Below are 20,864 nucleotides of genomic sequence, written 5' to 3'. Positions count from 1 at the left end.
GCACAGCTTACTACGGTCAGGTCCCTTGCAGTCATAGGATTTATGACCGTGGCCAAGGCACCTGTAACAGGCCTGACTGGGTTGGCTTGTGCTAAACGAGCACAGCGACCAGCCCACCTTCAGTTTTACCTTATCCAGCACCTTCTTGGCCTCGGCCATAGGTACTTGGAATGAGGCAACCTGCATTCTCGCAAAGCCTTTGCGTAACCGAATCGCGGATTCCTGGATCTCGACATTGCACTGATCCCTCAGTGCGTCTACCAGCTCTCCGGCTTCGGTTATCTCATCCATGCCCTTGCACTGGATGTTCAAAACTGGGCACAGGGCTCTAACTTGAACCCTATCGCCTTTTCTTCGCGATCCCACCCAGGACCTCCTCTGTCAACTTTTTATACTCGGAACTCTTCCGAGCAGCATCCCGCTTCAAGACGAGAATCATCTCGCCTTTCCGCGTTCTTCGGATGCAGTTGACATCCCCTCCTAGACTAGAGAGCTTCTCGTTGCCTCTCATAGTCTTTAAGACATCGGCATAGCTCTTTTTTTGTCAGCCTTGACGATAATCGCTTCGCCTCTGTCCTTTCTCTTGTCACTGCCATTGGAAGGCGCACCCTTTTTCTCACGGGCTCTACCCTTCTTAGCAGTGACCTGCTCCACTCCTTTTGTCGCACTCCTTGCGACCTGCTGACGACTCCGGTTCGTCTTTCTTGGGTTCACGACCTCCGTCCATGGCAGGTCTTCCTCCCGGCGATCCTCTGGTATCATCCTTGGTGGAGGTACAATTTTTTTCTCGGTCTTATCCAATTTAAGGCCCGCCTCCTGCGAATCTTCGATTCGGCCTCCTTCGAGGTCTTCACCGCTTGGCTCACCGCCGACTCCTTCTCTTCAGTAAGAAGGCGGATCTTGTGTTCCGCCTTCTTACTGGCTTCCAGCAAGGTCTTCCATTCCGACTTTGTCTCCATGACTAGAGCGCAGAGGGTCAGTACGGCCTGTTTCAAGTCCTTACTGTAGTTGACTTGGTTGTCCAGAATGGACATAATTACGTCCGATGGTCTGGCCTGGTCTGGCCTCCACTGTCCTCGTGGTTGGTCATCACCGAGTTTATGACCCTGGTCAGAGTGGGGCCGTCCATTTTTACATCGACCGGCACATCGTCTGACCCACCACGAGCTTCACTATCGCCTCCCCCCGGCGACCTTTGGGGTGACCGATCAAGGCCACTGCGCCTGGCGAAAGAGTTCTCCATCCCGCCATTCGCCTCACCTGCCTCCCTCGAATTTTTGGTTTTTGCTGGAATCATTTCTATTGGGTCTCCCTTGCGGCTGCTGTTGAATCCTGCTGGTGTAGTCGCCTTCGCGATCCCATGATTATCTATGCATACCTTGCGGCATGCAGGGAGGCCATTGTAGGAGGGTTGCATTCAGGACGGAATGGGCAGAAATTTATTAAATTTATGTTCAGAAGTGTGCATGTTTTCATAAATTTATGTTTTTCGAATGTATGTATTTACGGACCATGTTGAATTCTGAAAAAAAAACTTTTAATTGCGAGGGTGACGTTATGAAACTTTTGTTTCGACTTGCCCCGCACCACGCATTTCGATTTGCCCCGATGAGTTGAACATGCAGAGCAATATCAAACAACCAAAATACAAAAATTAAAACGGGTCTTTCATCGATTTTTCATAATCATTATGCTTATTCAACATCATTATGCAATCATTATGCTTATTCGGTCGTTTCTTATCTGAATTACAGCTTCCGTTTCAACTTACCCCACATTTCAACTTGCGCCGGTGTACCTTATGTGAAACATTTTGAATTTTTTTTTCTGTAAACGCCATTGCAGATGATAAGAAAAAGGATCTTATCGTGAATTTGATTTTGAAAACCGCGGAAAACTTATCAAAAATCGTGAGCTTGTTTCATCTAGAGCTAAGGCGATTAATGCAGAGACTGTGAATTCTGCTGGGTTCAGATTAGTTCGCCGAGAAGCGCGGTAGGTATGAGAGGCGATATGATGCATATAGAAGAAATGACAGGTCGCGAAGTGCGAACCGAGATCGGTTTGATTAAAATGACAGAGGCAGTTGTAATTACGGTCGCAGATCTCCAGGAAGAGGGAGATATGCGAATTTCATTTGTTTCTTTTGTAAGCAAAAAGGACACGTACAGAAAAACTGTTACCGTTTTAAAAACAGCCAGAAGAGCAGTGTGAATTTCGTCCAGGACAACTCAGATCGGGATTCAGAATCGGAGAACGTTCACGATTGTTTCAAGCGGTTGAGGGTTAAATACGACACAGACAACGAATCGACAGGTGATTACCATTGCATGATGCTACAATCAATTAATCAAATTAGCTTGTCTCCTCGATGTTATAATTGAGGGCAAGACGGCAAAGTAAATTTTTAAGAAATTTTTCAAAATTTTCCCGTAAAACTAGGCAGCGTAAGCTGGTATTAATGAATGGTTCGTCCTTACAGATTTTCGGAGTTGCAACAGTACAGGTGTCGCTCAATAATAAAATGGGTCATATGGAGCTCGTGATATTGAATACTATCCACAATTTCTTACCTTTGCTCGGTAGAGATTGGTTGGATGCCTTTTGTGATGGATGAAGACACAAATTTTGCAGTGTTATTTCTATTATTGGCGCTATGACAAAAGATGAACTTCTTTTGAAAGATATTCAAGCATAGTATTGTAACATTTTCGATGGAAATATTTCTTCTCCTATTACAGGATTTCAAGCGGATTTGGTTTTCCGTGAGAATAAACCAATTTTCAAGAGAGCATACGATGTGCCATATCGTTTAAGAGGAAGGTTATTGGCCCTGTTAGATAACATGCAAAAAGATGGAATCATTACTCCTATTAAGGTGAAGCGTTGTGACACTCAAATTGCTATGTGTTTGTATCATAAAAATCATCAACCATGGATTTGTAGTGGTGGAAACTTCCAATACCAATTCAGTAAGCATACACGTGGGATTCATTTTTTGTTAACATCCGACAACAGTAAACATTGCACGCATTCGGAAGAATTCAGCCCAACTTAGAAACAGTATCAATCAAGCAGTCTAAGTATGGGATTAACTGATGGAATTTGCCAGAAAAGCATCAGTTTTTCTTTGGTTTAGGTGAATATTTATGAATTATGTTTTCACGATGCTGGCTGTTTATGTTTACATCCTCAACCGTTGTTGCCAGCTGCTCAAACGCACCAATAGCAAAATCATTTTTTGCTCCGATTTTTCAATTTTTGAAACGCACCCCAAAACAGAATCAATAAGATATTATTATTGCATCAATACATAATGCGTTAGGAAAAGATTGATTAATTAAATCGATATTTTACATGTTTCCGCTATGATTTCACAATAGTTCATATCGACATCACTGTCTGCTATTATTTATTCAGACTAAGGCCGAAGTGGCCTGTGCGGTATATAAGAGTCTTCTCCATTCGGCTCGGTCCATGGCTACACGTCGCCATCCACGCAGTCTACGGAGGGTCCGCAAGTCATCTTCCACCTGATCGATCCACCTTGCCCGCTGCGCACCTCGCCTTCTTGTGCCCGTCGGATCGTTGTCGAGAACCATTTTCACCGGGTTACTGTCCGACATTCTGGCTACGTGCCCGGCCCATCGCAGTCGTCCGATTTTCGCGGTGTGAACGATGGATGGTTCTCCCAACAGCTGATGCAATTCGTGGTTCATTCGCCTCCTCCACGTACCGTCCGCCATCTGCACCCCACCATAGATGGTACGCAGCACTTTCCTTTCGAAAACTCCAAGTGCGCGTTGGTCCTCCACGAGCATCGTCCAGGTCTCGTGTCCGTAGAGGACTACCGGTCTAATTAGCGTTTTGTAGATTGTCAGTTTGGTACGGCGGCGAACTCTATTCGATCGGAGCGTCTTGCGGAGTCCAAAGTACGTACGATTTCCAGCCACTATGCGTCTCCGAATTTCTCTACTGGTGTCATTTTCGGCAGTCACCAGTGAGCCCAAGTACACAAATTCTTCTACCACCTCGATTTCGTCACCACCGATGCAAACTCGCGGTGGGTGGCTCACATTGTCTTCTCTTGAACCTCTTCCTATCATGTACTTCGTCTTCGACGTGTTGATGACTAGTCCGATCCGCTTGGCTTCCCTCTTCAGTCTGATGTAGGCTTCCTCCATCTTCTCAAAGTTACGTGCCATAATATCTATGTCGTCGGCGAAACCAAATAGCTGGACGGACTTATTGAAAATTGTACCACTCGTGTTAATCCCTGCTCTTCGTATTACACCTTCCAAAGCGATGTTGAATAGCAAACACGAAAGACCATCACCTTGCCGTAACCCTCTGCGGGTTTCGAAGGGACTCGAGAATGCCCCTGAAACTCGAACTACGCACATCACCCGATCCATCGTCGCTTTGATCAACCGTGTCAGTTTATCCGGAAATCCGTGTTCGTGCATTAGCTGCCATAGCTGGTCCCGATCGATTGTATCATATGCGGCTTTGAAGTCGATGAATAGATGATGTGTGTGCACGTTGTATTCGCGGCATTTAGTACTTGGCGAATGGCAAACACCTGGTCCGTGGTGGAGCGTTCGCCCATAAAACCCGCCTGGTACTGTCCCACGAACTATTTAGGATATTTAGGATATTTAGGAGAGTACCTTGTAGGCGGCGTTTAGCAATGTGATTGCGCGGTAGTTGCTACAATCCAGCTTATCGCCCTTCCATCCACTCCTGCGGCAAAACTTCCTCCTCCCAAATCTTGGTAATTACCCAGTGCAGCGCTCTAGCCAGTGCCTCACCACCGTGTTTAAATAGCTCTCCTGGTAGTTGGTCAACCCCAGGGGCTTTGTTGTTCTTGAGCCGGCCAATCTCCTCCTGGATTTCCTGGAGATCCGGAGCCGGTAGAATTATGTCCTGCGCGCGTTCTCCCAGGTCTATCACCATACCGCCATCTTCGTCAGCCACATCGCCATTCAGGTGTTCTTCGTAGTGCTGCCGCCACCTTTGGATCACCTCACGCTCGTTCGTAAGAAGGTTCCCGTTTATGTCCTTACACATATCGGGCTGTGGCACGTGGCCCTTACGTGATCGGTTTAACTTCTCATAGAACTTTCGTGTGTTATTAGCGCGGTACAGTTGCTCCGTTTCTTCACGGTCTCGATCTTCCTGCTGGCGCTTTTTCCTCCGGAAAATCGAGTTTTGTCTGTTCCGCGCCTGTTTATATCGTGCCTCGTTCGCCCTCGTGCGGTGTTGCAGCAATCTCGCCCATGCTGCATTCTTCTCTTCCACTAACTGCTCACATTCGCCGTCATACCAGTCGTTTCTCTGATCCGGGGGCACCGTGCCAAGTGCAGCGGTTGCGGTGCTACCAATGGCGGATCGAATATCTCTCCAGCCATCTTCAAGAGATGCTGCGCCTAGCTGCTCTTCCGTTGGAAGTGCCACTTCCAGCTGCTGCGCGTATTCTTGGGCTAGTCTAGCGTCTTGTAGCCGCCCAATGTTAAGCCGCGGCGTCCGACTTCGACGCGTGTTGTACACCGTCGAGAGTTTTGAGCGCAGGCATACTGCAACGAGGTAGTGGTCGGATTCAATATTCGCACTGCGGTAAGTGCGGACGTTCGTGATGTCGGAGAAGAATTTACCGTCGATTAGAACGTGGTCGATTTGGTTTTCCGTTTCTTGGTTAGGTGATCTCCATGTGGCCTTGTGGATATTTTTGCGGGGAAGAAGGTGCTTCGGACTACCATTCCGCGGGAGGCTGCGAAGTTTATGCATCGTTGGCCGTTGTCATTCGATACGGTGTGCAGACTATCCGGTCCGATGACCGGTCTATACATTTCCTCCCTTCCTACCTGTGCGTTCATGTCACCGATGACGATTTTAACGTCCCGCAGTGGGCATCCATCGTATGTCTGCTCCAGCTGTGCGTAGAACGCTTCTTTCTCGTCGTCGGGTCTCCCTTCGTGTGGGCAGTGCACGTTGATGATGCTATAGTTGAAGAAACGGCCTTTAATCCTCAGCTTGCACATCCTTGCGTTGATTGGCTGCCACCCAATCACGCGTTGGCGCATCTTACCCAGCACTATGAAGCCGGTTCCCAGCTCGTTGGTGGTGCCACAGCTTTGGTAGAAGGTAGCCGCTCGATGCCCGCTTTTCCACACTTTCTGTCCTGTCCAGCAAATCTCCTGCAGCGCCACGACGTCGAAGTTGCGGGGATGTAATTCATCGTAGATCATCCTGTCGCAACCTGCGAAACCTAGCGACTTGCAATTCCATGTTCCAAGCTTCCAATCGTGATCCTGTATTCGTCGCCTAGGTCTTTGCCGATTATATCGAGTCGCATTATCTCTTATATTGTTCGTAATGATTGGTTTTCTAGGCGGCTTATTGGGCCTGCGCAAACCTCCTGTCTCGTCGGAGGGCCGTCGTGTCAGGGCTGTTTAGCGTCCCACCTAACACCAGGACTTGGGCTTGTGCGCTTTGAGCGGCACACGGTCGCTTTGGTGGAGCCTACTTGCGGATACATGCAGCTTTTTATAGAGGTTTAACAGGGCCCACTGTCAAACCCCACCACATCCTAGGCAAGCCCCACAACTCGCAGATGGCCTGGGGAGGGATCGTCAAGCCCTTGGACATAGTCACTGCTGCCCGCTGTCTGCTGCTGATCAATGATTGCTTGCATACGACGCTACCGACGACGTGCAGATTGTTGAAGCCGGCGACGTCGTTGGCATAGTGCGTTACGGGGGGGATTTTTTTCACTTTGTTCACTTGCTTATTTATCTTCCCTAAATTAGCGCTATGTGGTAATATCATCATATCGCCGCATAGATTGAACTTAGAAGTAAGTCCAGATTTACTTTTTTAGTGAGAAGATGGTCAGGTATGTAGGCAATATATGAATTAAATTTGTCTGTGCATATCGGGGTGGGTGGGGTGGTTGATTGTTTGACTGTGTTGGTAAGCCGCAAGGCAGCCATTCTGAATGACATGTCCACTATGGATATGTCAAATAGTCAATATAAATCCATTAATTGACTAACTTCGGTATCATACCAGTGCCTTCCAGTGGTGTTAACTGCTTTTAGCAGATATATTATTACGCGCCCCGATATCCTCAGATTTCGAATGTTGCATGCTTCGCAGCAGTAACGATCATTACCCCCGCGCGTATCTTTGAACTCTTCCGTTTTGCTTGGTGTTGGTTGCTCGCTCGAATCCACCATGTGACAAAATTCTACTCGACGACCGACGACGTCGCAGCCGTTGAGGTTAGTAACTCTTTTTGAGCACGTATAGAAGTTCGGTATAGGTATATAAAGAGCTACCTTTTTCGCGCCGAGAGAAGACGCAACGCAGCGAAAATGATGGGCGATGGGTTGGGAAAATATTCGGCAAAACACAGACGAAAAATGCGAACGAAGCATGCTGCCTAACCACCCAGAAAACAACGTCGACGGTACGGAAAATCGCAAGCTCGAGGGTGATTCTCCTTTCCGTCAACAAGAAAATCGTAAAGCATTTCGTCCGAGGCGGCCCAAGCAACCAGAAGTTCAGATTTTACTTAAATTTACTCTTAACCGAACTAATTGGTTCACTATGGTTCACATCAAGTTCCAAGCATCATTAACGGAACTTTAAAGTTCACTTAAAGTTCCGTTACATACAAAAAAATACTTAAAATGAGAGCTGATTAAGCCAAAATAGCCCTTCTTATCCGAACTTCTGGTTGCTTGGGGGGAGAGTGGGTCGGTGCGACATTTTTTTCGTCGTGGGTGGAAAACGATGCGATGAGCAATCGTAGAGTGTAAACAAAAAAGTGGGGTAAGTAAATTAAGAGATCTTGATCGGTGATTGATGTCCAAATAATGGTTCGAAGAATACATAGCAGAAAATTTATTCGATCTATTACCTAATTGCAACTTGACTTGTACTGCTGTGTGATGATGCTAATCTTTACTAGCTGCTCTTAGTATTTTCGTTGTTTACGCTATTTTGGTGATTGGTTTTTACAAGAATTTGAAATTTATGGCGACAAGAATTCTTGGAATGCGCCATAGAGTTACCTTGGACGACATAGAAAAGATTATCTTGCAATCATTCTAGTGTCATTATGTGTAATAGTTTTACCATATCATATCGAGTATCAACACTAACCACGCGACCCACTACCCTTAACGTCAGATTGTCAATCTGGAGACGGCGAGCTCGGTTCTCGATCTGGCCAAAAATGTTATCGGGTGTGAAACATGCTCGACTCCTTGGGCATGGTGGATCTGTTGTGTGTGCTACATAAGATGTATTCATGTAATGGCAGGAATAGAGCAGCTTTCAATTAATAGCTCTGGTAATGCTAATGGAACACCATAGAGCCATTAAAAAGGAGAAGGGCTGTACAGAACATAAAAATTGTCTCCATTGTGGTCGGTCCATGACTATTTAGGCATATTATCTTCGACTTGATCCAAAAACATCATTGGATTTTAACTGACATGCTTACTATGTACCCGGCCCCACCGCAGTAGTTCGGTTTTCGCGGTATGAACGATGGATGGTTCTCCCAAAAAAAACACTTGCTTATTATCCATGTTCACCCTATCATCACCAGAACGCGTCGCTTTTTTAATAGACCTTAAGTTGTCCCCAGTGAATGTGGTCTAAGACTCGTGTCCGTGGAGAACGACCGGTCCAATAAACGTTATTAGGATCTGTTCACAAATTACATAACGCATAAATCCGAGTTTTTGACCCCCTCCCTCCCCCTCGTAACAAAAAGTAACATTTTTAGTACTCCATCCCTCCCCTATATAACGCGTAACTGAGGAAACTTTGAAGCCATTTTTTTCTTGTGGCATGAAGCATGTGGGTTTTGGTATTTATTGAACACTGTTATAATAGGAACGGCACATGATTAAAACCAAGGATATCAAGAATGCAGCTAGTAAAAACGAAAATAGAATTTGCGACCATGGCCATTCAAATTTTAGTTTAGAGGGACTGATCTGTCGAGAAATACAATATTTACTTGGTGTTATTACGCATAACTGTCCAACTATGTGCATGAATTGGGTAATGACTAGAACGATAACGATAGACAAATTATTTTTAAATTGAACTGTTTAATGTGGTTGGAGTGGATGAGCTAAAAGGCAATTACTTCGAATGAAAACTCTATGGGTTGCCTTTATTAACTTTGGCTTGGTTTGGATGATCTAATCATGAAATACAATACCAATAAAAGCGTCTTTCCCGAGGTCATTCCATAAAATAATATAATCTGTATCTAGTCTCGATAATAAAGACAAAAAAATATATATATAATCTGTAGAAGTCGTAAATATACATCGTGAGACAAAAATGCCTTGAAATTTAGCAATAATTATTCTAATAAAACTCACTGTTTTCTAGGATTCCCAAAAAAAATACATCAAAATAGCATGCTCTGAGATAAAATGTAAAAACTACAAAAGCTAGGATGGTTTTGATCAAGACATACATATTAGCAATTACTTCAATCAGTGATTCAAAAAACCTTTAAAATAAATTTTTATTCGCGTTATGCGTAACATTTGGTAGTACCCACCCCTCCCCCACCTTTTAGTGTAACAAAGTATAACGCAAGTTGGACCTCCCCCCTCCCCCAGAAGCGTTACGTAATTTGTGAATAGACCCTTATTAGACTCAATGTTTGAAAGCAGGCCAATTCACTGGATCACCACTGTAAATAGTTCATTACGCATCTTGAGAGGGGATCGATTTGTTTTATATTGCGCTGATCTTACTTTATTTATTGCGATTTGCAGTTTGAGCACAGTTACTATGATACAATCTGGGAGGGAGCTCTCGATACTACACATCAAATTAATTATGTACTGTCGTCATGCAACAAGTAAATTTTCAACAAGAAGAACAATCAACGTAGGCGCCACCTGAAAAGACTAAATTCTATTTTGCGTGTTATTGTTGTTATATTGCCTTCAAAAATTTGCTTGCCGATAGTTTCGTTTTCGGCTCACACTGACAGCTAGATTTCGGCTCGGCTTGACACACACATTTTTCGTATCTGTTTCTCCCTCCCAGGATACAATTATAGTTAACACACAAACATATGACACTGGACACTTTGCGTTTACTAGCTGTCTTTACTTTTCATTTGTGTTTTAAATTCAATGCCTACTTTTTACTTCAATGACTACAATATTTACAGTCAATGTGTCAAGTGTTTGAATAGGGTAGGATAATGATTTATCAAGTAACTACTTCAAACACCATTTATTATACATGATATCTCATGATATCATGATATACATGGCTCTTGAATCCAGTCATGGTCCGATGGTTGTTATAGTTTGATATTTTCAAACTATAGAACTGAGACATTGATGTTAAATTTAAGAATTCTGTATTAGGGGAACGGTTCGGCACTTCATCCCATAGCTCAGCGGTTCTCAACCTTTTTCTTGAGAGGTACCCCTTCGAACTTTTGCATTAATTGAGGTACCCCTAGGTTTTTTGGTGTAAATGAAAATAATCGTAACTCTTAAGATGTATGAAAAATGGACCTGAAAACCAACGGAATATGTGGTTCTCCATAAACTTTTATGAAATTTTAATTTTCTTTTAAACTTCATAATTCAAATAAGGTGCATACATCGAGCACAGAACTTTTTTGACTATTGAAGGCTTCCGAGCGTATTGAATCTAGGATTCTGCGTCTCTTTCGAGCCTCTTGAAGAAAGGGTTCTGAGTCTCTTGAAAGACGGTTTTCGAGTAACTTAAAAGAAATCTTCCTAGCATCTTGAAAGGACGTCTCTTAGTTGCCTGAAAGTATGCTTCCAAGCCTATTGGAAATATAATTCCGAACCCCTTGAAGAAAGGGTTCCGAGCCTCTTGAAAGAATGCATCTAAACCCCTTCAAGGGTAGTAGGCTTTCAAACCTCTTGAAAAAATGCTTTCGAGACTCTTGAAAGACCATACGAGCCATTTTATGGAAGGCTTCCGAGCCACTTAAAAGGAGGCTTCTGAATATCTTGAAAGGAAGCTTCTGAGCCTTTTGAAATACGCATCCAAGCCTCTCGAGCCTTTAGAGCTCTTGAAAGGAGGATTCTAAGCTAACGAAATTGGATTACATAGGAGGATTCTAAGCTTCTTGAAAAGAGTCCTATGAGCCTATTGAATGGCGGCTTTTGGGCCCTCTGAAAGGAGGCTTTGGAGTATTGAGCCTTCCGAGCCTCTTGAATGGTGGCTTTTTAGCCACTTAAAAGGACGCATTGGAGTATCTTGAATGGACGCTTCTAAGCCTTTTGAAGGAAAAAATCCGAGCCTCCTAAAGGGAGGCTTCTTCGAGCCTTTTGAAACGTGGCTTCCGAACCACTCGAAAGGAGGCTTCCGAGACTCTTGAAAGGAACCTTCCAAACCTTTTTAAAAGAGTCTTCTGAATCTTTTAAAAGAAATCTTCCAAGCCTGGTGAAAAGAGGCTTTCGAGCCCCTTGAATGGAGGCTTTCGAGCCTCTTGAAAGAGGGCTTTCGAGCTTTTTTCGAGTAACACACTTGTCATACAAGAGTTTCTGTAACTCATATATGACTAAATCGAGTCACATAAGTGCTGCTGCAACCAAAGCAGTAAGATTTGTGCTGCTAGGGAGTCTTCCGAGTTTTTCAAATAAGGCTTTCAAGCCATTTGAAAAGAGGCTTCGGAGTATCTTGAATGGACGCTTCTGAGACTTTCGAGAGTACTTTTCCAAGCCTTTTGAAAGAAGAATTCCGATCCTCTTTAAGGGAGGGCTTTCAAGCATCTTGAAAGGAGCCTTCCAAACCTTTTGAAAAGAGCTTTCCGAGCCTTTTAAAATAAGGAGAAAAGAAAAAATAAAATTTTAAGAAGAAATCTTAAAAAAAGACTTCCAGGCCTCTAGAAAGGAGACTTCAGAGCCTATTAAAAGGAGGCTTTCGAGCCTTCTAAAAAATGCTTTCCGTGTACTTTGAAAAGATCCTTCCGAAGCTATTAAAAGAAGCAGAAAAAAAGATAGTTTAGACAAAAACGGGTGAAAGAAGGCTTCCAAGCCTCCTGAAAGAATGTTTTCGAACCTCTTAAAATGAGGCTTCCAGGTCACTTGAAAGGGGTCCTGCTGCTTGGAAAGAGGCTGCCGAAAAGCGTAGGAGGATGCTTCCGGTTTTCATGTCTCTCAGATGGAGGGTTCCAAATCTGTAGACTCTAGATTTAATGTTTAAAAGAGATCATCACCAATTCTAATCATGTGAGATTATGTTCATCGGCTTCTCTCGGTGAACCGAAAAAAGCCGATGAAAATAATCTCACAGACTCTAGATTTTAGTCAAGAAACATATTCTTAAGATATTATTCAACATTCTGTTTTGATCAGGTAGATTGCATACACGGTTTCGTTCGAGTGAATCATGAACCATCCATATCGTTCACACAGCGAAAATCGGAAGACTGTAGTGGGCCGGGCACGTAGCCAGAATGTCGGACAGTAACCCGGTGAAAATGGTTCACGACAACGATCCGACGGGAACAAGAAGGCGAGGTGCACAGCGGGCAAGATGGATCGATCATGTGGAGAACGATTTGCGGACCTTCCGCAGACTGCGTGGTTGGTGACGTGCAGCCATGGACCGAGCTGAATGGAGAAGACTTTTATGTACAGCACAGGATACCCTGGCCTTAGTCTGGTAATAAATAAATAAATTGTTCCAGGTTTTTCCCTTTTGATCTTTTGTCATGCAGCCTTTCATCCATTCTATTGGTTGTGGAGGGCAGGATTCAATGAGCCATGATTTCCTAATCGCCTTGCATATTATTATGTAACAAGACAAGGTTTTGAAATAAAAAAATAAAAAATTATCAAAACTTTATCAATAAGTTTTGAATAAAATTGTAATTCATCCGACATTACGCATTTTTGTTCGAGGTACCCCCTGGGTCCAGCGAAGGTACCACTAGGGGTACATGTACCCCAGGTTGAGAACCGCTGCCATAGCTCCTATTTTCATCCCATCAAAAACAAAGCAATGAAAAGGAATTTGGTTTGTTTCATATTTTTGTGATTTTTTTCACCAGTGAGCACGCGTGTTAACAAAAATAAGCGACGAAATTGGTGCTGTATTTCTTTGTTTTGCAATGAGATGAATATATGTTTAGTGAGATGGAAAACGGAACAGTTCCCCTATATGCTGGGCAGTTGGGCTACACAGTTTTCTAAAAAAAAACCATTGGATTTCAAACATCATTTAGGGCAGATGGGGGAAGGGTCATTTGGTCGAAACCCATTCGGCCGAAAGGGTCGTGAAGAAATGAGGATTGAGAAGTGAGACGTCTGCAAAGTGGGTAGTGAGACGTCTCACTACTCATTTCGCGCTTCTCACTTTTTACAGCGTGAAGAGAAAAATGAAGAGTGAGAAGTGAGACGTCTCTCTTCTCATTTCTAATTTCTCTCTTTTCAAATGACCTATTCGGCCAAATGACCCTTTTGGCCAAACGACCCTTTAAGCCAAATGACCCTTTAAGCCAAATGACCCTTTCGGCCAAACGACCCTTTTGGCCAAATGACCCTTTCGGCCAAATGACCCTTCGGTTAAATGACCCTTTCGGCTAAATGACCTAAATGACCCTTTCGGCCAAATGACCCATTCGGCCAAATAACCCTTTCGGCCTAATGATCCTTTCGGCCAAATGACCCTTACGGCCAAACTACCCTTTCGGCCTAATGATCCTTTCGGTCAAATGACCCTTTCGGCCAAACTACCCTTTCGGCCAAACGACCCTTTCGGTCAAACGGCCCTTTCGGCCAAATGACCCATTCGGCCGAATGACTTTCGGCCAAAACACCCTTTCGGCCAAATGACCCATTCGGCCTAATGACGCTTTCGGTCAAATTACAGCATCGGTTGTCTTCTTCTTATTTTTTGAATTCGTCTATTTAAAACAGATTTTGTGGGCACGCAATATGTATCACCAAGGAGGTGCGGCTCCAACAGCGTCTGTTCTGGCTTCCTACGGCTGAGTATGAAATGCTATTCCCCGGAAACTATACCTAAGATGGCAGCCCCATCCCGGTGGATAGGGAACCCTGGACCAACAACCTACTGTTCCCGAAACATCAATTTGTTCAAGAATCCGATAAGCAATATGTATTGCCTAAACTCCGGGCGTTAGTGGATTCAATATCCGTTTAAACTATAATTTCAAGAGGACAAGAAAGGGGTGGCGAAAACTAGATCACGGAGGTGGCGAAAATTGAAAATGTGTGGCCAAAAATGAATCAGAATATTTGCTACATAAACGGCATATTTATATAAATTAGCAAAAATTGATCGTCATTATTAAATCAGATAATCCCAACACCTCTCAGGAATTAGATTTTTTGGATTTTGCGACAATTTTGCGTATATTTAGGGTGGCGAAATATAGTGCTTCTACCCTATGTGTCAACATAATTTGTAGATGACAATGCCCTAATATCGATGAAAACTTGCGTTGTGTTCCACTTTGTTATTATATAATGATGGATTTTTTATTTATGTTTGAAATTCAATACAACATCAGCCATTATGCATTTTTGTCTCAGGTATCCCCTGAAACCAGCGAAGGTACCCCCAGGGGGACACGTACCCCAGGTTGAGAACCGCTGATATAGCCTTTCAGTACACTTAGTGTTTGTTCAGCTTAAATCGTTTGTTGGGAACCTCCAAGCATAGTCGGCATTGCTGAGTTGATTTAATAAAATTAGTAAAAACCACAAACGTTTTAAAAAAATGATGCGAGGATATTGTTGATTCCAATGTAGCACTGTGAGACACTTTCTACTACTATCACGTTAATATGTGCCCTCAAGGTTAATTGCTAGCTTACATGTGAATATATATGTGAACATGCTCAGCCACTGACAGACTCTATATATGTGTACGACATTCTATGCTTTTAATGATTTTTCGATGATTGTCAAAAAATAGTAGTTGTTAAATTAAAATAAACATTTAAGGTATTTTCTGGTTTGTAAAAGGCAATAGATGATCTTATGAAGGCCATGTAGTCAAGCTTTTGTTTTGTTTTCTTCAATAACAGAACATTATAATCATATTGATTTACTCACAATTGTTCACATTGAATGCAGATATTGAGTTCAGTTCAAATTATTTGACTAGAGCTCCGTTTGGATTAATTTCAAATCTCCGGAATGATTCAGCTTTATCGTCATGTTATGTTTATCATATGTCATAAGCGTCTCCCAGCATCACTATTTACCAGTAACCACAAATTACTACAAACGCACCAGTCTCAAAGTCATTTTCCCCAACACCATTGCAGAATGCAGACTAAGGATTACGATTTCTGTGCAATAATTTTCGCACACTGCCATCCCCAATGTCATGTGCCACGAACAATGGCACTCGACAGTATAAGTGCTGTTCAATAGGCTGCTCCTGCGTAAGTGTTAGTAGCCAGGGCCAATCTTTTATAATCCTGATGAACCTCCAACAAGACAGGATGAAAATTCGATTTTTCCTTCATGTTACTATCGTTTTCACCAATGATGTTTTCCCTAACCACAATAATAGTATTCTTACCAGCACTTGGGACCTTTATGGTAAAACGCTAACTATGTGCTTATCAGATTGATGCACTGGGCCACGCACTAAAATGGATAATCTATTTTTCCAACGACACCGTCCATGGAGGAAAGACACTCGAAAGGAACGCGACAAAAATACGACTTTCCTGCGTCGCGATCTATCCCGTACAGAGAGCCGAACGGAAAAGTCTCATCGCCGGAACACTGGCTATGCCGTGGTGCGAGGCTTTCCACACATCATCACAAAAGGATATTCGCCCGAAGCAGGGGGTATGCGCGCGCACACGACCGCCCGCCCGCTTCCCTTTTCTCGAGTATGCAGGTCGGGCGGTAAAATGGGCGAATCCTTGGAGACAAGATTTCGCGCCCACCATGTCGTGCGAATGTAGTGGAGATGCCACGTGTTTGATGTGCATCCTAACCGAAAGCCAACGTATCCTAACTCGCTACCTGAGTCCTTGCAAATGCAAGGTGGAAAAAGAAGGTGCTCTTGAGAAAGTTTTTATTTCGTTTCCTTATAAGCCATCCTTGCATAACGTAGAGGAACTATTCGGTACTTCATCTTATAGCTCTCATATTCGTCCAATCAAAAACAAAGCAAAGAAACAAAAAATGATTTGTTAGTTATTTTTGTTATTTTTTCAGCAGTGAGCACGCTTGTTAGGAAAAAGAAGCGAAAAGATGGCTATAGTTCTATGTTTTGCGATGAGATGAATATATGTTCAGTAAGATGTAAAACGGAACAATTCTCCTAGTTATACTTGAGGTAAAGGATATTTGGCAATATGAAGCTCATGGTAGCCCTTAATGCTAGAGAAACATCTTTACGTGATGTATCACGGAATAAGATTTGCAATGGTTCAGCTTCATACAAATTTTGATTCAACGAATACCCTCCTAATTTCCTCACTCCGCTGTGTAGGTAACGCTTCAAATGCAAGTTTCAGCCTCCCACCAGAAAAGTGAAGTTAGGAGTGGATGGCGGGGAATATGCACCAATTAATTCAAGACAAAATTTTCAAAACGACTTATCTGCTTTTGTAAACAAAAATTCAAACGACGATTTGACGAATCTGATAGCTCTCCCACGCAAACCAACACCATCAACAGATAGCGGAGTTCTTCACCTACCTATTGATGGTGTTGGTTTGCGTGGGAGAGCTATCAGATTCGTCAAATCGTCGTTTGAATCTTTGTTTACAAAAGCAGATAAGTCGTTTTGAAAATTTTGTCTTGAATTGCAAAGATGTGTCCGAAAATCATAGCGGCGACGTTTGACATAATTTTGGTGGCTTAGAAACCTCACAGTTAATAACTGTGGAAGTGCTTAATGAAGCTAACCTGAGCAAACTTTGGAAGTGCTTCGAGGCGGCAATGTCATAGTGGGGGATGTAATGCCAGTGAGAAGAAGAAAAAGACGAAGATTTGAGTAAAATTCTTCGAAATTTCAATGGGAAATTCTTAACAACTTTCACAGGAAATTGTTTCAAATTTCTATGGGAAATTGTTCGGAATTTCCAATGAGTCTTCTTCAGAAATTTCAATGGACCTTCTTCATAATTTCCATAAAAAAAATCTTCGGAATAGTTCCGGGAAACTCTTAGAAGTTTTCACAGGAAACTCTCTGGAATTTTCAGGAGAAATTCTTCATAAAATTCTACAGGAAAAAAAATCAAAGAATTCCTTGTTGAAATATACATTTCGAACAAAATGTAGATTTCAACAAAAAAAAACTTTGAATTTCAACTGCAAATTATTGAGGATTTCCAAGGAAAATTGATTAGTATTTTCAAGGATTTTTTTTTAATTAGTATGGAATGTTTTTCAGTATTACTACGCGGATTTTTTCCGGAATTTCCACAAAATTCTACGTGAATTTTTTAATTTTTTTATGAAAAACTTCGGCCATACCAAAAAAACTTCGGCCATTTTATGAAAAACTTCGGCCATACGGTCAATTTGACCGAAAAGACGTTTGCCCTAACAGGTCGTTTTCGCGAAAATTCCGTTTGTCCGAAAATGTCTTTTGGTGAACACGACCGTTTCGGCCAAAGGATCAGTTTTCCCGTATGTCAATTTTGGCTAAATTACATTTTCAGCCAAATTGCTTTTTCTACAATTTCGGCCAAATGACATATTCGGCCATATGATCAGTTTGGCCGAACAACATTTTCAGCCGTATGCCCATTCCGGGTAAATGACATTTTCAGCCAGATGGGTTTCGGCCTAATAGTTTGTCGGCCATTATTGATTGTTGCTTTCGACTGTGATTGATTAATGACGATTTTTCGGCTCCTTCAGTGTTTATGATAAGCTAAAACGGGTTTTGCACTATCCGACTTTTAAACATATAACTAAATTTTTCGCCGAAATTTCATGAATGCCTTTCAATGATATTTTTACAGCATAAATTTGAGAAAAAAGTATATCTTGAGGTAATATTCAAGCACATAAAATATTAAAAATTGTTAGTTTTAAATACCTACGATGCACGATCTACGCCATAAACTTTTGATTGGTGCAGTGGCTGCTCCACTCTACTGCCCAAGCGTTAAAATCTCCTGCTATGACGATCGGCTTACGACCCACTAGGTCAGGTTGTTGAACTGTTCCTGTTGGCCACTTTGGTGGGGCATAGCAGCTACGATAGAACTTAGTCTTGGCTATCGCGGCACCCTCAGCAGAACAGTGTACTACCTCTTGGATCGGATACCGCCCCGTTGTGCTAATAGCCACCATCCTAGACCCGTCCGCCACCCAATTCCCGTTATCGACAGGGACGTTGTACGGGTCGGAGGGCGAGGAGGGCGACATCGGTCCTCGACTCAGAGACCGACTGCCACAGCAGCTGCTGGGCAGTTGCACAGGGGTTAAGATTCAGCTGTGTTACTTGCGCAGCTTATTCTTATTTTTCTCTCCAATGGGACACGAAGACCCACCCATGACGTGGTAACAGGCTTGCTTTTTGCAGATGAGGCACTTTGGAGCCTTATCGTATTCATACGCCTTGTGCCTTTCCTCACCACAACGACGACACAGGTTGCTACGGTCTGGGCCCTTACAGTTGTAGGATTTGTGTCCCAACTCTAAGCACCGATAGCACCTGTCCACTGAAGGCGGCTGGAGTTTGCTCACTGGGCATACTGACCAGCCGATCTTCAACTTCCCTCGCTCCATTACCTTTTTGGCCTCTTAGGCGTTCAGAGGTCTTGTCGACCTCTGTACCGGACTGGTCTCTAACGGCAGAGACGACGTCGTCCGCGTTCGTGACCTCGTCCAGTTGCTTGCACTGGAGGGTCACTTCCGCCCTCAACGACAGAGAGGAAGGTTTTGTTATTCAAAACGGATAAGGGCAAATAAGCGAGCGTCCTCAAGTCGATGCGTAGTGCTGAGACGCTCCAGGGAGATGATCCTGGTGCACAAAAAGAGAGCCCAGTTTCATCGTCGCGTATAAGAGGCTATCACAGAAGTCCCAGAGGACGGCATGAAGGTGAAAGCTCTGCGTGCAGAATTGACCTGCTAGTGTAAGCAGCTGATTGAAGTTACGTTACGGTGGCGAAAAATCTTATCACCAACCGTCAGGTCGGAGTGTGGCATCGAGGTAGCGTCGTGAAAGGTCCGCCTTCGTATGAGACCATTCGGGACACAGGTGGCAACGTTTGGGCTACCGCCCAAGTAACCGGAAGTTCCTTTAAGAGTAAGTTTTTCGCTTAAACAGCTTACTTGGGCGGTAGCGGAGGCCAGTGTGTCCAAAAAGGCTTTGTTGCGATTGCGGAAGGTGTCGATGAACTCCGTTGCTTTCAGCAGACAGGAAGACTCATTTGAACCTGAATAGATTTTCCTGTTTCACGTAAGTGAAAATATAAAATATTTGCTGACCCTCAGGTACAAATGAGTCTTCCTGTCTGCCGAAAAAAAACGGAGTTCATCGGCACCTTCCGCAATTGCAACAAAGCCTTTTTGGACACACTGGCCTCCGCTACCGCCCAAGTAAGCTGTTTAAGCGAAAAACTTACTCTTAAAAGAACTTCTGGCTACATGGACTTACCCCTTCAAGTTGAAAAAAGAACTTATCATTTTCCCTTACTGCTTCTTTTTGTTAATTCGGCCTAATGGCCATTCGGCCTAATGACCAGCTTTGTGTTTCTTCTCCCTTCTTGCATCTTCCTTCTTCAATCTGTCTTCTTTCTTCTTCCTCTTTCCCTCATCCTTCTTCCTTTTTCCTTCTTTCTTATTCCTTCTTCTTTCTTCCTTCTTCCTTCATTCTTCTTCCTTCATCCTGCTTTTTTCTTCCTTCTTCCTTCTTTCTTCTTCCTTATTCCTTCCTCCTTCTCCCTTCATCCTTCTTTCTTCTTCCTTCTCCCTTCCTCCTTCTTCCTTCTTTCTTCTTCCCTCTCTCTTCTTTCTCCCGTCTTCCTTCTTTCTTCCTTCTTTCTTCTTCTCTCTTCCTTTTTTCTTACTTCTTTCTTATTCCTTATTTTTTCTTCCTTCTTCCTTCATTCTTCTTCCTTCATCCTGCTTTTCTCTTCCTTCTTCCTTCTCTCTACCTCGTTCTTCCTTCTTCCTTTTTCCTTCTTCCTTCTTTCTTCTTCTCTCTCTTCTTTCTCCCGTCTTCCTTCTTTCTTCTTCTCTCTTCCTTTTTTCTTCCTTCTTTCTTCTTCCCTCTTCCTTGTTTCTCCCGTCTTCCTTCTTTCTTCTTCCTACTTCCTTCTTTTTTCCTTTCTCCTTCTTTCTTCTTCCTACTTGCTTCTTTCTTCTTCCTCCTTTCCTTATCTTTCACCCTTCTTCCTTCTTCATTCTTCTTTCTTCCTTTTTCCTTCTTCCATCTTCCATCTTCCTTCTTCCTGCTTCCTTTCTTCTTCCTTCTTTTTTCTTGCTTCTTTCTTCTTCCTTCTTCTTTCTTTCTTCTTCCTTATCCTTTCTTCCGTTTTCTTCCTTCTTTTTTCTCCTTCCTTCTTCCTTCTTTCTTCTTCTTTCTTTCTTCTTCCTTCGTTTTTCTTTTTTTCCTTTTTCCTTCTTCATTCTTTCCTCTTTCTTCTTCCGTCTTCCATCTTTCTTCTGCCTTTTCACTGATTCCTTCTTCCTTCTTCCTTATTCCGTTTTTCTCCTTCCTTATTCCGTCTTTCTTCTTCCTTCTTACTTCTTTTTCCTTTTTTTTCTTTTACCGTTCTACTTCTTCCTCACTTCGCACTACTCACTTCTCACTCTTCAGTTCTCATTCGGCCTAATGACCTTCGCTATGTGCCTTCGCCCTAATAACCT

The 20,864-nt window shown here is 43.1% G+C and overlaps 1 protein-coding gene across 1 annotated transcript in view; it reads right to left on the bottom strand.

Moving 5' to 3' along the window:
* LOC134220378 (F-box/LRR-repeat protein 16) overlaps window positions 1–15,780 on the bottom strand; it is a 197,534-nt gene extending 181,754 nt beyond the window's left edge. Inside the window, exon 1 of the mRNA XM_062699425.1 lies at window positions 15,598–15,780. The gene's annotated coding sequence lies outside the window, so the exon portion shown is untranslated. The remainder of the gene's footprint in view (window positions 1–15,597) is intronic.
* Between the last annotated feature and the right edge of the window lie 5,084 nt (window positions 15,781–20,864).

Source organism: Armigeres subalbatus, chromosome 3 (genome assembly GCF_024139115.2).
Source record: "Armigeres subalbatus isolate Guangzhou_Male chromosome 3, GZ_Asu_2, whole genome shotgun sequence".
NCBI lineage: Eukaryota > Metazoa > Arthropoda > Insecta > Diptera > Culicidae > Armigeres > Armigeres subalbatus.
The sequence above is the reverse complement of the archived record's forward strand: the minus strand, read 5'-3'. Positions and strand labels throughout refer to the sequence as shown.